General features: G+C 45.0%; 1 pseudogene; it reads left to right on the forward strand.

The window, feature by feature from the left end:
- The first annotated feature begins 7,875 nt into the window (after positions 1–7,875).
- LOC115104114 (neurogenic differentiation factor 2-like) lies at positions 7,876–12,873 on the forward strand (annotated as a pseudogene).
- Positions 12,874–15,641: the final 2,768 nt, after the last annotated feature.

Genomic DNA, 15,641 nt, shown 5'->3' on the forward strand with positions numbered 1-15,641 from the left:
CTTCACTCATCCCTCTGCTCTCCACCTGTGTTACCTCGCTGACACATCACAGCTGGCAAATACTAACTATGTGTTCACATCATACAATGATTCTGGTCATGTAGTGGTTATAGGGTATGGGATGGCACTGTGGGAACCAGATGAATATGCATACGGTCATGCGTGCAAGTAGAAACACACGCACAGAAAGAGAGGTTGAGAGAGAGAGAAAGAGCGTGAGAGAGAGAGAGAGAGAGAGAGAGAGAGACAAGCGAGAGAGAGAGAGAGCGAGAGAAAGAGGGAGAGAGACAGAGGGAGAGAGAGAGAAAGACAGAGCGAGAAAGAGAGAGACAGAGAGAGAGAGAGTGAGAAACAGAGCGAGAGACAGAGGGAGAGAAATAGGGAGAGAGAGAGACAGAGTGAGAGAGCGAGAGAGACAGAGCGAGAGAAAGAGGGAGAGAGAGAGAGAGAGAGCGAGAAAGAGAGAGACAGAGAGAGAGAGAGAGTGAGAAACAGAGCGAGAGACAGAGGGAGAGAAATAGGGAGAGAGAGAGACAGAGTGAGAGAGCGAGAGAGACAGAGCGAGAGAAAAGAGGAGAGAGAGAGAGAGAGAGAGAGAGAGAGAGAGAGAGAGAGAGAGAGAGATTATTGTACCATAAGGACTATGATGATGACAATGCCAGACACTGAGCATACTGAGAAAGTGAGTACTCTGGCTCTGGCCTGGACCTACATCCATCTGGAATGTGTTAGGACAACAGGCACACTCACCAAATGATGGGATAATCCCTGGGAGACGGAGAAAAAGGGAGAGAGAGAGGAACAGAGTAGGGAAAAAGAGAGAATCACAAAGCACATGTTGACACGGACCAGGTCCACTGTGAGAGGTGGATTACAGAAGAGGCAGCGGGAAGAAGTGATGAAAAGATCCACGGTAGGAACTCTTTGTGTCCAAAGTCCACCATCTACTGGTAGAAAAGGAGATGCAGCAAGGAAGCAAACAGAAAGCATGCCGGGATGCAGTGTCACTTAATATCCTATAGATGTCGATCTTGCCTCATATTTTATCATGTGAATAAACCCCTGACACTGACATCTAAACATGGTACTGTCACAGATGAAGGACATTATGACATGAGAGGAGGTAGCTATGACTAGGGCAGTGATTTATTTAGGCCTCTCTCTCTCTCTCTTTCTCTCTACCCTTCTCTCTCTCTCTCTCTCTTTCTCTCTACCTCTCTCACTCCCTCTTTATCACCCTCTTTCTGTCCTTCTCTCTTTCCACTTCTCTCTTTTCTCTCTCTCCTCTTTTTCTCTCTCTCTCTTTCTCTCTACCTACCTCTCTCTCCCTCTCTATCTCTCCCTCTGTCTCTCCCCCTTCTCTCATTCTCTCTCTTCTTCTCTTTTTCTCTCTTTCCTTCTCTCTCTTGAAATATCCCCTCTCTCTCCCTCCCTCCCTCTACACCCCCAAGCCCCTCACTCATATCATCAATAATATATGGGCCCTTGTTTCCACTGCCACAATTAATCCTCTATCGTTACTATAATTAAAAGGCAGAAATCCCACAAGATGGTTCAGCTTGGCCGGGCATGGTCTGGCACGGGAACTGATGAAGAATCCCTGAGCCACGCACACCCTGTAGACACACACACACACACACACACACAGAGACACACACACACACACACAGACACCCAGTTAGTCAGGCAGTCTAACTAGACAGACAAACAGACAGACAGATAAACAGACAGATTGGGAGACACGTAAGCAAAGCACAAAGTAGTGTGAGTACCTTTCTCCACCTCCATACAGACACACACACACATGGACCCACACACAGACCAATGTGGCTGGTATCCACGGCAGCCAGAGCCAGGCAGCACAGAGACAGAGAGGTGGAGCTGTCTGATGCTGCAATTAAGGACCACACTGTCTTGGTGAGCGGAGAGCGCACAGGGATGAATATTTCAGACCGGAGATCTCTATGGGCACCTATGATGTGTCCTGGCAAACCTACAAACACACAAACACAGACAGAGCTGCCAGGGCTGCTGTTTGCCTCTCAACTAGGCTACATTACCATTAGCGTCAAACCTGATACATGAGCTGAACCACAAACTGACTGTATTCATGAACTCGCTCTTTTCTCTTCACTTCTTCAATCTTGTAATGATTTTTAGGAAGCTCCAGTGCACACACACTCTTATGGCCACATAGAAACACACACACATACACACACAGATGAGCAGTAGCAGCACTCCCCCTGGTGTGTGTTCATTGTGGATGCTGGCTGCACACAGACCTCCTCCTGCCCCTTCATCCTCGGCCCCATCTCCACTTGATTTATCGCTCTCTAATACCACTGCACTAATTAGTCAAGTAATTAATTAATAGGCATTTGCATTTGTGCATATGCAATTAGGAGGCTGGAGAGAGGAGAGTGCAGATGGGGTCTAGGAGTCTGGTGGGTGCGTGTGTGTGTGTGTGTGTGTGTGTGTGTGTGTGTGTGTGTGTGTGTGTGTGTGTGTGTGTGTGTGTGTGTGTGTGTGTGTGTGTGTGTGTGTGTGTGTGTGTGTGTGTGTGTGTGTGTGTGTGTAAATATGTGTAATCTGGTCAGAATCGTGGTAGTGTGGGACACTGGGAGGTGACAGGTACAGGGGTGAGGCAAAAAGACTTTGACACCCCTGTGGTAGACAATCTGACCAACCAATCCACTGCAGCCAATGAGAGTCACAGTGTTGATGTACATGTGAGTGTTGCACCTAAAGAACTACGCCTTTATAGAGGAAACACCCATTGAAGGGTCTCTAAATTATAGTTTATATTGGGTGGTTGTCAACAGACAAGGATAACACCCAGGTGGTTCATACGTGCGAACCACCGCACTTAACCATGGAAAGGTGACTGGGAATATGGCCGAATACAAACAGTGTAGTTATTCCCCTCCGCAAGGCAATCAAACAAGTGAAATGTCAGTATAGAGACAAAGTGGAGTCGCAAGTCAACGGCTCAGAAACTAGGTGTATGTGGCATTGTCTCCAGACAATCATGGACTACAACAGGAAAACCAGCCACGCCACCGACACCAACTTCTTGCTAAACACCTTCTTCGCCCGCTTTGAGGCCCGGTACCAAGGTCTTCTCCGTGGCTGACGTGAGTAAGACATTTAAACGCGTTAACCCTCGCAAGGCTGCCGGCCCAGACAGCATCCCTAGCCGGGTCCTCACAGCTTGCGCAGATTAGCTGGCTGGTGTGTTTACGCACATATTCAATCTCTTCCTATCCCAGTCTGCTGTCCCCCGGTTCAAGATGGCCACCATTGTTCCTGTACCCAAGAAGGCAAAGGTAACTGAACTAAAGGACTATTGCACCATGGCAATTCACTTCTGTCATCATGAAGTGCTTTTTAGTCACAAGTCAAGGATCGTATCACCTCCACCTTACCTGTCACCCCAGACCCACTTCAATTTTCTTACCGCCCCAATAGGTCCACAGACGATGCAATCACCATCACACAGAACACTGCCCTATCCCATCTAGACAAGAGGAATACCTATGTAAGAATGCTGTTCATTGACTACAGCTCAGCATTCAACACCATAGTACCTTCCAAACTCATCATTAAGCTTGAGGCCCTGGGTCTGAACCCCGCCCTGTGCAATTGGGTCCTGGACTTCCTGACGGGCCGCCCCCAGGTGGTGAAGGTAGGAAACAACATCTCCACTTTGCTGATCCTCAACACTGGGGCCCCACAAGGGTGCGTTCTCAGCCCCCTCCCGTACACCCTGTTCACCCACGACTGCGTGGCCATGCATGCCTCCAACTCAATCATCAAGTTTGCAGATGACACAACAGTAATAGACTTGATTACCAACAACAACGAGACAGCCTATAGGGAGGAGGTGAGGGCACTCGGAGTGTGGTGTCAGGAAAACAACTTCTCACTCAACGTCAACAAAACAAAGGAGATAGATGGACTTCAGGAAACAGCAGAGGGAGCACCCGCCCTATCCACATCGACGGGACAGCAGTGGAGAAGGTGTTCCTCGGCGTACACATCACGTACAAACTGAAATGGTCCACCCACACCAACAGCGCCTCTTCAACCTCAGGAGGCTGAAGAAATTTGGCTTGTCACCTAAAACTTTTACAGATGCACAATTGAGAGCATCCTCTCGGGCTGTATCGCCGCCTGGTACAGCAAATGCACCGCCCACAACCGCAAGGCTCTCCAGAGGGTGGTGCGGTCTACACAACGCATCACCGGGGGCAAACTACCTGCCCTCCAGGACACCTACAGCACCCATTGTCACAGGAAGGCCAAAAAGATCATCAAGGACAACAACCACCCAAGCCACTGCCTGTTCACTCTGCTACCATCCAGAAGGCTAGGTCAGTACAGGTGCATCAAAGCTGGGACCGAGAGACTGAAAAACAGCTTCTATCTCAAGGCCATCGACTGTTAAACAGCCATTACTAACACAGAGAGGCTGCTGCCTACATACAGACTTGAAATCATTGGCCACTTTAATAAATAGATCACTAGTCACTTTAATAATGCCACTTTAATAATGTTTACATATCTTGCATTACTCATCTCACATGTACAGTTTGGCAAAGAAGTATTTAGTCAGCCACCAATTGTGCAAGTTCTCCCACTTAAAAAGATGAGAGAGGCCGGTAATTTTGAGATCTGGAGACTGGCTAGGCCACTCCAGGACCTTGAAATGCTTCTTACGAAGCCACTCCTTCGTTGCCCCGGCGGTGTGTTTGGGATCATTGTCATGCTGAAAGACCCAGCCACGTTTTATCTTCAATGCCCTTGTTGATGGAAGGAGGTTTTCACTCCATTCATTCGCCCCATTCATTCTTTCCTTTACACGGATCAGTCGTCTTGGTCCCTTTGCAGAAAAACAGCCCCCAAAGCATGATGTTTCCACCCCCATGCTTCACAGTAGGTATGGTGTTCTTTGGATGCAACTCAGCATTCTTTGTCCTCCAAACACGACGAGTTGAGTTTTTACCAAAAAGTTATATTTTGGTTTCATCTGACCATATGACATTCTCCCAATCTTCTTCTGGATCATCCAAATGCTCTCTAGCAAACTTCAGACGGGCCTGGACATGTACTGGCTTAAGCAGGGGGACACGTCTGGCACTGCAGGATTTGAGTCCCTGGCGGCGTAGTGTGTTACTGATGGTAGGCTTTGTTACTTTGGTCCCAGCTTTCTGCAGGTCATTCACTAGGTCCCCCCATGTGGTTCTGGGATTTTTGCTCACCGTTCTTGTGATCATTTTGACCCCACAGGGTGAGAACTTGCGTGGAGCCCCAGATCGAGGGAGATTATCAGTGGTCTTGTATGTCTTCCATTTCCTAATAATTGCTCCCACAGTTGATTTCTTCAAACCAAGCTGCTTACCTATTGCAGATTCAGTCTTCCCGGCCTGGTGCAGGTCTACAATTTTGTTTCTGGTGTCCTTTGACAGCTCTTTGGTCTTGGCCATAGTGGAGTTTGGAGTGTGACTGTTTGAGGTTGTGGACATGTGTCTTTTATACTGATAACACGTTCAAACAGGTGCCATTAATACAGGTAACGAGTGGAGGACAGAGGAGCCTCTTAAAGAAAGAACTTACAGGTCTGTGAGAGCCAGAAATCTTGCTTGTTTGTAGGTGACCAAATACTTATTTTCCACGATAATTTGCAAATAAATTCATTAAAAATCCTACAATGTGATTTTCTGGATTGTTTTCCTCATTTTGTCTGTCATAGTTTAAGTGTACCTATGATGAAAATTACAGGCCTCTCTCATCTTTTTAAGTGGGAAAACTTGCACAATTGGTGGCTGACTAAATACTTTTTTGCCCCACTGTATATACTCACTGGTCACCATAGCGACACCCACCCATAACCCATAGCACGTGCTCCAGCAAGTATATTTCACTGGTCACCCCCAAAGCCAACACTCCCTTTGGCCGCCTTTCCTTCCAGTTCTCTGCTGCCAATGACTGGAACGAATTGCAAAAATCGCTGAAGCTGGAGTCTTATATCTCCCTCACTGTTCCTAGGCTGTCACTGAAAATAAGAATTTGTTCTTAACTGACTTGCCTAGTTAAATAAAGGTTAAAAAAATGTAGATGTATATATTCTTACTCCATTTCTTTACTTAGAGTTGTGTGTGGAATTGTTAGATTACATGTTAGATGTTGTTGCACTGTCGGAACTAGAAGCACAAGCATTTCGCTACACTCGCAATAACATCTGCTAACTGTATGTGATTTGATCTGGAACAAATCCATACTCACACACACAAGTGCATTATTTTGCATAAACTATTCTCAGTATTCTAATTCCAGTTTACAGCCGCCATGTTTGTTGTCTCCTTTAGCCTGTCATTGGCTAAAACGATGCTGTTGACATTTGCCATTTATTTTGGCAAGGTGATTTGAAGGATGATTGGGACTTGTTGAAAATCACGGGTAAGGCAACCCGTGCCCAGCGTCCTCCATTCCCACCTCCCCAGTGCCCAGTACTGCTGAGGTAGGGCACCGATTTGGCTGGCAGCAGGGCCTGACGTGATGCCTTCCATCCCCCACATTTGGAGGGGTGCCAGGATGCCATCCTCTCTCTCAGCCCGTCGGGGACTGGATGGGACACATTACTGAATGTGCAGAATCATGACCCCCATAGCCACAGCTGTTGCCACACTACTGCTGACCCCGCAGGTGACCCTCCCCTGGTGACTGTCTGACTGGGATCTCTGGGGAGTTGGAGGAGAACCTGGCCCAAGGACATGAACCCACGGTGCTATTTCCCTGCTTCAAAATGTCCCTTTGCCTGCCTCTCAATTGTCTGTCATTGCTGTGCCAAAGGACAGACACATGCATGCCAACGTGGACCTGGTGGTCACAGAGCTCGTTTTCCAGATTAACTTCACTAATGCCTGCCTAATGGTGAGATATTGGAGTTGGAACTTGGAATAGAGATAACTCAGGGATACCGATGACACAGGAAGTGGGGAAGAGGAAAGCGGGAATTCGCAGGCTTGCAGCTCTCTTCTTTATAACGCCATTGATTTGATTAGTGTGCCAACGCTCCTCCCACTCTGGGCAACCGCACAGATGCCAGCTCCAACCACCCCCGAACCCCTCCCTCACGGACCCCCGCCCTTATCCCGTCCCTGGTGGGGTTGCACACCTGGGCCCTATCGTTGTTGCTGTGCAGGAGGACTGGCGCTTGCTCGCCCCGCAGGCACCCCTCAGCGTCTCACTCTGAAAACACCAGCGCTCAAGCAATCTCGTCATCCCTCCTACCTGTGCCCACGTCTAATCTCATCTCAGGAGCACCTGTAAACAACAAACAATCAATAGGGTCTCAATAGCAGAAATGTATCTGTCTATCCGTGTTTATTGAGAGTGAGTGTCATTGATCGTTCTGCCCGTAGAGTCTGCACGCAATGCTATTTGTTTTGATTGTTTTCCCCCTGAATAGATCACTATAATGCTATTCAATTAGGTACATAAATAGATAAACAATATCGCCTTCTGTTCCCAGGTCTGCAAATGCACCCCAACCCCCTCTCCTTGATCACCGTTGTTTTATGCATGCTATCGTTTAACTTAACCCTTAGGTTAAATGTAAAAAAATAAATAAAGGCAAATACACCAATAATATCCGTTGTCTACAACAAACATTTTTGTTCGCCCATTTCTCTGTTCCCTCTCTTTCACTCGTATTGCCTCGTCTCAGTTTCTCTCTTTTTCTGGCTGTGTGAGCGCGAGCGCAGTGACAGATGGCGGGGCCCTCTTCCCTCGGGAAGACAATCTCTCCGAATGCGGGCGCATGTCAATCACCGGCTCTCATGTGATGGCTCTTGCCAGTGACGTGCCAACCATATGGCCTGGCATCATAGCTGGTATGTAACCCTGCCTAGTAGCGATGCCCACACTGTCTCAGAGCGCGCGCGCGGATAGCACACTGAGCACCCTGCCGCACCTATAGGAGCGTTTGCTCGCGGTCCCAGAAGATGGTCTGAACTCACGCGCTTTCCACCCCTTCAAGAGCTCTCGCGGAGGTAAGTTGGAGTGTAAACAAATCGACGAGTGACCTTCCCAATATGGAAAGTAATTAATTTAATAAATGGAGATTAATAATGCAAGGATAATTCGTGACCGGTTTTTGGTGGATGTTTGTGCCTCCTTGTAAACGTCTGTTTTGAGTTCACTCAGCTAAATGCCATTTTTGAACATTTGGATTATGGTGTAGCTATGGTTCTTCGTTTGGCACGATGTTATGCTCCATTTGTCCTTCAACTTTTAACAGCGCGGACCTCCATTCTGTGTGTTAATTATAGGCTAGGAGTGCAATATAATATTTCTTGCTTATTTTGTTCAGAAAACAGCTATCCACAAAGACAAGCTCTAGTCTACAGCCTATCTCTGTGGACAATCGAAAAAAAAAATAGACAACCTTCCTCCGGAATTTAATTAATTTCAATAGTCAGACAGTATAAGGCATTCATTTGATTAGTGAAAAATACATGGAAACATGAGAAACAGATAGATTAATAGAAAGAGAGATACAGAGGGAGAGAGAGGGAGGCAGAATTCTTCTTCACTGTCAGCTAATTATTTCTGCGTCTCATGGCTTAGATAGAAGATTTATCGATGATTTTATCTGAGTGTTCATCTTGGAGAAAAGGAAAGGGTGGGTGGGGCGTTATTGAAAGCGAATGTACAGTAGGCTAATGCGGACATTATTTATTTGTGTTTGTGTAGTTTTATCATCCACAATTATTCTTTCAACATGTTTACATTCCAAATACATCGATGCCTTCCCTAAATCACGCAAGCACCGGCCATGCAAGAGGAGCTTATTGTTACAATTAAAAAAACATTTTAAAATCTGTTTTCTGAAATGCATTTTTTATATATATTTTACGGACTGCTAAACGGATACAAAGCAATTTCCGTCTGTAAATGCAAACCTCTCCAACTAAAAGGGGTTAGGAATCGCTCAGTCGTGCATACTGAATTATGTGTGAAATATTTTTCTTGTAAGGTAGTCTACATGGTCTGTTAATTAAACGTTTTTTTTTTTTTTTTTTTTAATTGAGCAAATCTCCTGAGCCTGAAATTTCCAAACGAGATTTTGCCTCTGGCACACCCTCGAGATAATTAGCACCGTATTCCTCCTGGTTGAGGGTCCACACACATCACGTAGCCCAACCACAGTTCTCCAGCCTACCAGAGATACAAGAGATTTACAGTGATTTAGGGTGACAATATGTTACTGATTTGAGATGGTTTAAACTGTCCATCTATCATATCTTTGCACTGGCTATTTACATTCAAATACCATCTCGTTTCTCCTTTTCGGATAATTGATGCTATTTTCAAAAAGGCCTGGCTCAATCAACTTCGTATTTTAGGATTATAATATTTGGATGATATTCTAATTGGTGTTTTGGGTAAGATATTTACAAATTAAATCTTTGTTGAGTGCCATAATAACAATGTACATTCTTTTTTATTACTATCATTATTATTATTATTATTATTTATTGGCTATCAAAATGGATCTTTGTGGATAATATTAATTTTATTATTATTATGTCCATGTGATCCTATAGTACCTGATAGGCTATAAGGCTGAGCGTGATAAGACAACAGTGGCTCTGCAGGTGTGGTAGAAGTCAGCTCAATGTCAAATGTGACCAAAAATAGGATAGCCTATTAATTCAAATAACTTCCGATATCCACACACAATATTTTGTGATCACCTTCTGACACGATGAGCAACACCAAGGTAGAGTATAAATGTGCATGTCCTCTTGCGGTGCTTTTTGTGGAGGTGGGTGGTGAGGTGGAATAGTGCTGGAATGTAGCCAGAAGTATGTGAGCGTCGGGGGGAGTGAAAGTAGGGGCACGTTGCTTCACAGTGCGCCCCACGGGATCTGTAATGTGGCCTGTGCTGTTGAGACCCGCTGCGCGAGGGCAGGAGGGGGGGCACATGGACAACAGCAGGGAATTAAATAGGGGACCGGTTGGGCGATAGACCCGGGTGTTCACTGAAATGTTTCTGATGGCATGCTGTTTTAGTTCCTCCCAAACACGTCTAATTTCAGTCTTATTAGGCTATTCATGTCCTCTGCCTTTATCATGAAGACATATTAATCCAAACTTGATTGAGAATTATCCCATTGTTGTTGAATGCATTTCATTACGTTCTTGTTTTTTCCTTCAGCCCTTTTCTGATTTGAAATGTCCTCACTCCTCAGACAACTTTCTTTATCTCTTTCAGTGCCGCAATGTTGACTAGGCTGTTCAGTGACCCGTCGCTGCTTCCCGACATGCATAAGTATTCGGCCTGGGCAGAGGACAGCGAGAGCGAGGACTCGAAGACCAAGGATGATGAGGATCACTGCCGCGTGGGCGATGACGACATGGATGTCCCGGACCTGAGAAGCAGCCGGGCACATTCTGAGATCGGCGGTGAAGACGAGGACGACGACGAGGCGGATGAGGACGAAGGAGAGGACGGTGCAGAGGGGGACGGGCCCAAAAAACGGGGCCCTAAGAAGCGTAAAATGACACCTGCGCGTATCGAGCGATCCAAGTTGCGTCGTCAAAAGGCAAACTCACGGGAGAGGACGCGCATGCACGACCTGAACTCTGCGCTCGACAATCTGCGTAAAGTCGTGCCCTGTTACTCAAAAACGCAGAAGCTCTCCAAAATTGAGACTCTCCGTTTGGCCAAGAACTATATCTGGGCCCTCTCTGAGATCCTGCGCTCCGGGAAGAAGCCTGATCTTGTGTCCTACGTGCAGACGCTGTGTAAAGGACTGTCCCAACCCACGACCAACCTGGTTGCGGGTTGTCTGCAACTCAACTCCCGAAACTTCCTAACGGAGCAGTGTCCGGAAGGGGGACGCTATCCCGGCTCCAACTCCTTCTCCATGCATCCTTACCCCTACCAGTGCTCCCGCCTCTCCAGCCCTCAGTACCAGTCTGGTTCCAACTCGCATCCCTTACGGACACACGGGTACTGCTCAGCCTACGATTCGCTGTACGGTGGCAGTGGATCTCCAGAATACAACAGCCCAGAGTATGAGGGGCCCATCTCCCCTCCCGTGTGCATCAATGGCAACTTTTCTCTGAAGCACCAGGGCACTACGTCCCCCGAGGTAGCCGAGAAAGGCTATCATTACTCTATGCATTACTCCGGCCTGGCCGGCTCTCGTCCCACTGCTGGCCACATATACGGTTCTTCAGGGGTGCGGAGCAGCATCCACTCCGAAAACGTATCGCCTTACCACGACATGCACCTGCACCACGAAAGGGCCCCCGTCCCCGTGTACGATGAACTCAATGCGTTTTTCCACAACTGAAACAGCAGTAATATTGCCATGCGTGGGAGTCTTCTTGCAATCAACAATCAATTAGTTGCCCACCTTTGGCAAGGCGCGTGCACGGTCACACCCCCTCCCCTAAACCTTAGTCCCAAAGGACTATGACACCAGACACGGATCATTGTGGGAAAAAAACGTTTTATTTATTGTTTTTCTATGTCCTTTTATATAATTGTATTTATTTTGTATCTATTCTGTGACGATGGGATGCTGTGAAAATGTTGCATTTGAAATGTGTACAGATTTGACGGTGATGGCGTATGGATTATTATTGAAATAGCTAGTTAAACAGAGTTCAAATGCAACCGCATAGTCACGTTTATAACATTGTAACAACCGATGATGCTGTAACTCATTTTGAAATAGAGGATTAAATTAAGAAGCAAGCAGTGCACTTAAAAGCAAGCATGTCGAAGAGATAGGAAGATGTTTATTTTCAAATGTCGACAAATGGCAACAGCTATGTCGGAAAATTAAACATATTTTACCTCTATGCAAGAAATAGCCTACGCCAAACAAGTATACAAGGACCAATTACAGGCTATATCTAAAATAGTGTACATTAAATTAAATTACATTAAATTAATTGAACACTTCTCAACAATATCATTTCATTGCTTCTCGGCCCCTATTCTGATTTACCATAACACACACGGAAGGAATTGCTTGACGTCTATTTTTTTAAATTTATTGAGGTACATAGATTCAAGTGGAAACGTTATGTCCTCACCATAATGACACAGAGAATACCATTTTCGATCCCTAGAATATCACCAATGGATAAGGAAAATCAAAGAATATTTGGCAGATTAGGCCTATAAGGCTAAAGCCAACATTTAAAATGAGTGATTCTAAAGACGCAGATATGGGCTACCAGCTCCGGCTGGTCAAGTCATTTTAATGTAAACGATTCGATAGTGTTTACGTTCATTAGATTAGGCTACCTTTCATGGATTTGCAAGTTTGCACTATGTTTTAGATGTCATTAAAATGCAATTGAAAAGGGTTTCATGTAAGCCAATAGCCGTGGCTTTTGTACATCTACAATCCTGTCAGTGACGGAACGAAGAATCGGATAGGCCGACAATAAAATGAACACAATATTTCATGTCATGCCACAGGAATAAATACGGCAAGTCAAGTAACTTTCTAATCAATCGAACACATTGACTTGTTGAATAGGCCTATTTCTAAAAGTGCAAGGGCCAGGATTTAGCACTCAATTTCGAAATAGTCGATGTTATACAGAAGGTCGATATATATTGCACTGAAATGACAGGATGATTATTGTTATTATTATTTACAAACAGTATTATTCCATGCATAATCTTGTCTATACTAACTAAATCAATGCAAATATTTCCACTAAGGGTCCCCCGAGTCGTCAACATGTGTTGCATTTTTCATTGAAAGCGAAAGTGAAAACTTTGTATTTAAACAATGTGTGTGTGTGTGTGTGTGTGGTACAATAAAAGGATAATACATTCAATTGTGCTACATCATTTCATTTTAAACCTATATCCAAGTTGTTACTCGGTAAACGTCCTTTCTCGTTGAAATCCAGAACCATTACTTAATGTATTTTTTTTTTTTTTTAAGTATCGGCTGGCTCGCTGGTTAAGTTATCAGTATACTCATCAACTATGTAAGGGCTATATTATATTCTTCCTATGATGATTCTTATCATTGGAAATGCTCTATGACATGATGATTGAGTGTGGCCTGGAAAGGGATGGGTTTAACGTCAAACATCCCCATATCGCTCTGCTTTCGGGAAGTGCGTTAAGGCTATAGAAGTAGCATCACTTGACACGTGACTCTAACAGGTTTAATATAGCAGATTTATAAGCTATGTCAACATGTTGCAGTAAATCACATTCTTCAATTGAGCCCGCAAAAAAAGTGTTGTAGAATGAGTTCGAAAGCCATATTCGAAAGACTTCCACTTGTGGGAGATGATAAAACATTTCTAATGATTCGGCATAGAGGCACAAACGGGAAATCTAGGATCTAATCAACAGGCCAACACCATCTTTCCGGAACACAACGAACATATTACAAAGACAAACGTGTCAACAAAGAAGCCCTGCAATGGACTCTAATGAGTTGAACAGCAGGATCTGGACAGATTGGGAAAAGGCCCCCGGTTCTGCAGGCGAGCCAAAATCCCTAACAGTTACCAAAGGGCCTGTCTGAAGCTTTCGGGGATTTCTAGGATGTTCAAATGATATGGGAGCCGTTATAAGCCTAACGAATTCCTTTGAAGAGAGGGCCTGCTATGACAACTAACTTCTAGATCAGGGGTGTGCAACTTTGATGTGGGTGGGGCCACAAAACATCGGAACTCGTCATGAGGGTCTGCAGTGGCTCGCGGGTCTGCGTACCCACATCCATAACCAGATGCAGTCAGAGCCGGTCAAATTCTTTTGGGGACCCTCCCACCTTTGCGAGCAATACATTTTAGCCCCCCCCCCCCCCCTCTCTACACTTGACGTTTTAGAGTTCATTTCCTGCAATTTTACACATTTTGCCAGGCGGGTAGAAATAATGTTGCTGTTTTAAAGCAAGTTAGCTGCAATTCTACATATTCTTCCATGGAGTGATGACAAATGTTTGCAGTTTTGCGGTCTGATGATCAATGGTTGCTCATCACGGATCTAGATCATGAGTTTGTGTTTTTTTTCGGGCTACTTTTTCGATTGTACATACAAGCAACCGTGCTTCTGCTCCCTTTGAGCGCATGCCAGAATATTCTTGGCATCAAAGGTAAACTTGACTGAATGGACACAAGGATCAAAATGCACGAGATAGAGACAAACGAGAGGTGTATATGAGAACGCGGAAGAAACGCGGAAGAAATACAGACTATAGCCCTATTCTATGACATTAAATCGTCGATAATTGTAGCCCAAAAAAGCACGAAACATAAGGGATCCCTAACTAGCAAAGATATAATTTGTAATCAAAACACGGCATTGGAAAGAGGCTAAAATGTTGCGGGCCGCAGAGGACCTTAATCCAGTCCATGTAGTCCATATTGGAATGGCAACCTTGACTTCAGGCTCATTGGCTCAATGGACATTGACAGTGACGGTCATGTATTTTCCACAGCGCATTTCTTCAACCCCACCTGTATTTCTCCGCTGTTAGCCTACCCTGATGGACTAAGCAGGACATCATAACTTATCATAACTCGTCATAACATGCATAACTCTCACACACACGCACACATCGAGAGAGAGAGAGAGAGAGAGAGAGAGAGAGAGAGAGAGAGAGAGAGAGAGAGAGAGAGAAATACACTTTTGTGAGTGCGATGTTTACTGTTAATTTTATATTGTTTATTTCACTTTTGTTTATTATCTATTTCACTTGCTTTGACAGTGTTAACATATGTTTCACATGCCACTAAAGCCCGTTGAATTGAATTGAATTCAGAGCGAGAGAGAGAATTCCGCAAAAATATCCTCGGTGTACAACGTAAAACACCACATAATGCATGCAGAGCAGAATTAGGCCGATACCCGCTAATGATCAAAATCCAGAAAATAGACATTCAATTCTACAATTTGCTTGCCTTGCATATGCAATTCAATGTGTTTTCTCGTCAGCTATTAGGATAAAGATGTATGAGATTCCCAAACCTTCCATAACAAAGCCATCACATGCAGAGCGATGAACCTGGAGAAGATTCCCCCCTAAGCAAGCTGGTCCTGGGGCTCTGTTCACAAATACAAACATACCCCACAGAGCCGTAGGACAGCAACACAATTAGACCCAATCATGAGAAAACACAAATATAATTATTTGACACATTGGAAAGAATTAACAAAAAAACTGAGCAAACTAGAATGACATTTGAGCCTAAACAGAGAGTACACAGTGGCAGAATACCTGACCACTGTGACTGACCCAAACTTAAGGAACGCTTTGACTATGTACAGACTCAGTGCGCATAGCCTTGCTATTGAAAAAGGCCGCTGTAGGCAGACCTGGCTCTCAAGAGAAGACAGGCTATGTGCATACTGCCCACAAAATAAGGTGGAAACTGAGCGGCACATCCTAACCTCCTGCCAAATGTATGACCATATTAGAGACACTTATTTCCCTCAATACAGAGATACACAAAGAATTCGAAAACAAACCCAATAATGATAAACTCACATATCTATTGGGTCACCGCAGCAAGATTTGTGACCTGTTGCCACAAGAAAAGGGCAACCAGTGAAGAACAAACACCTTTGTAAATACAAC

Source organism: Oncorhynchus nerka, linkage group LG21 (genome assembly GCF_034236695.1).
Source record: "Oncorhynchus nerka isolate Pitt River linkage group LG21, Oner_Uvic_2.0, whole genome shotgun sequence".
In the NCBI taxonomy this organism is placed as follows: Eukaryota; Metazoa; Chordata; class Actinopteri; order Salmoniformes; family Salmonidae; genus Oncorhynchus; species Oncorhynchus nerka.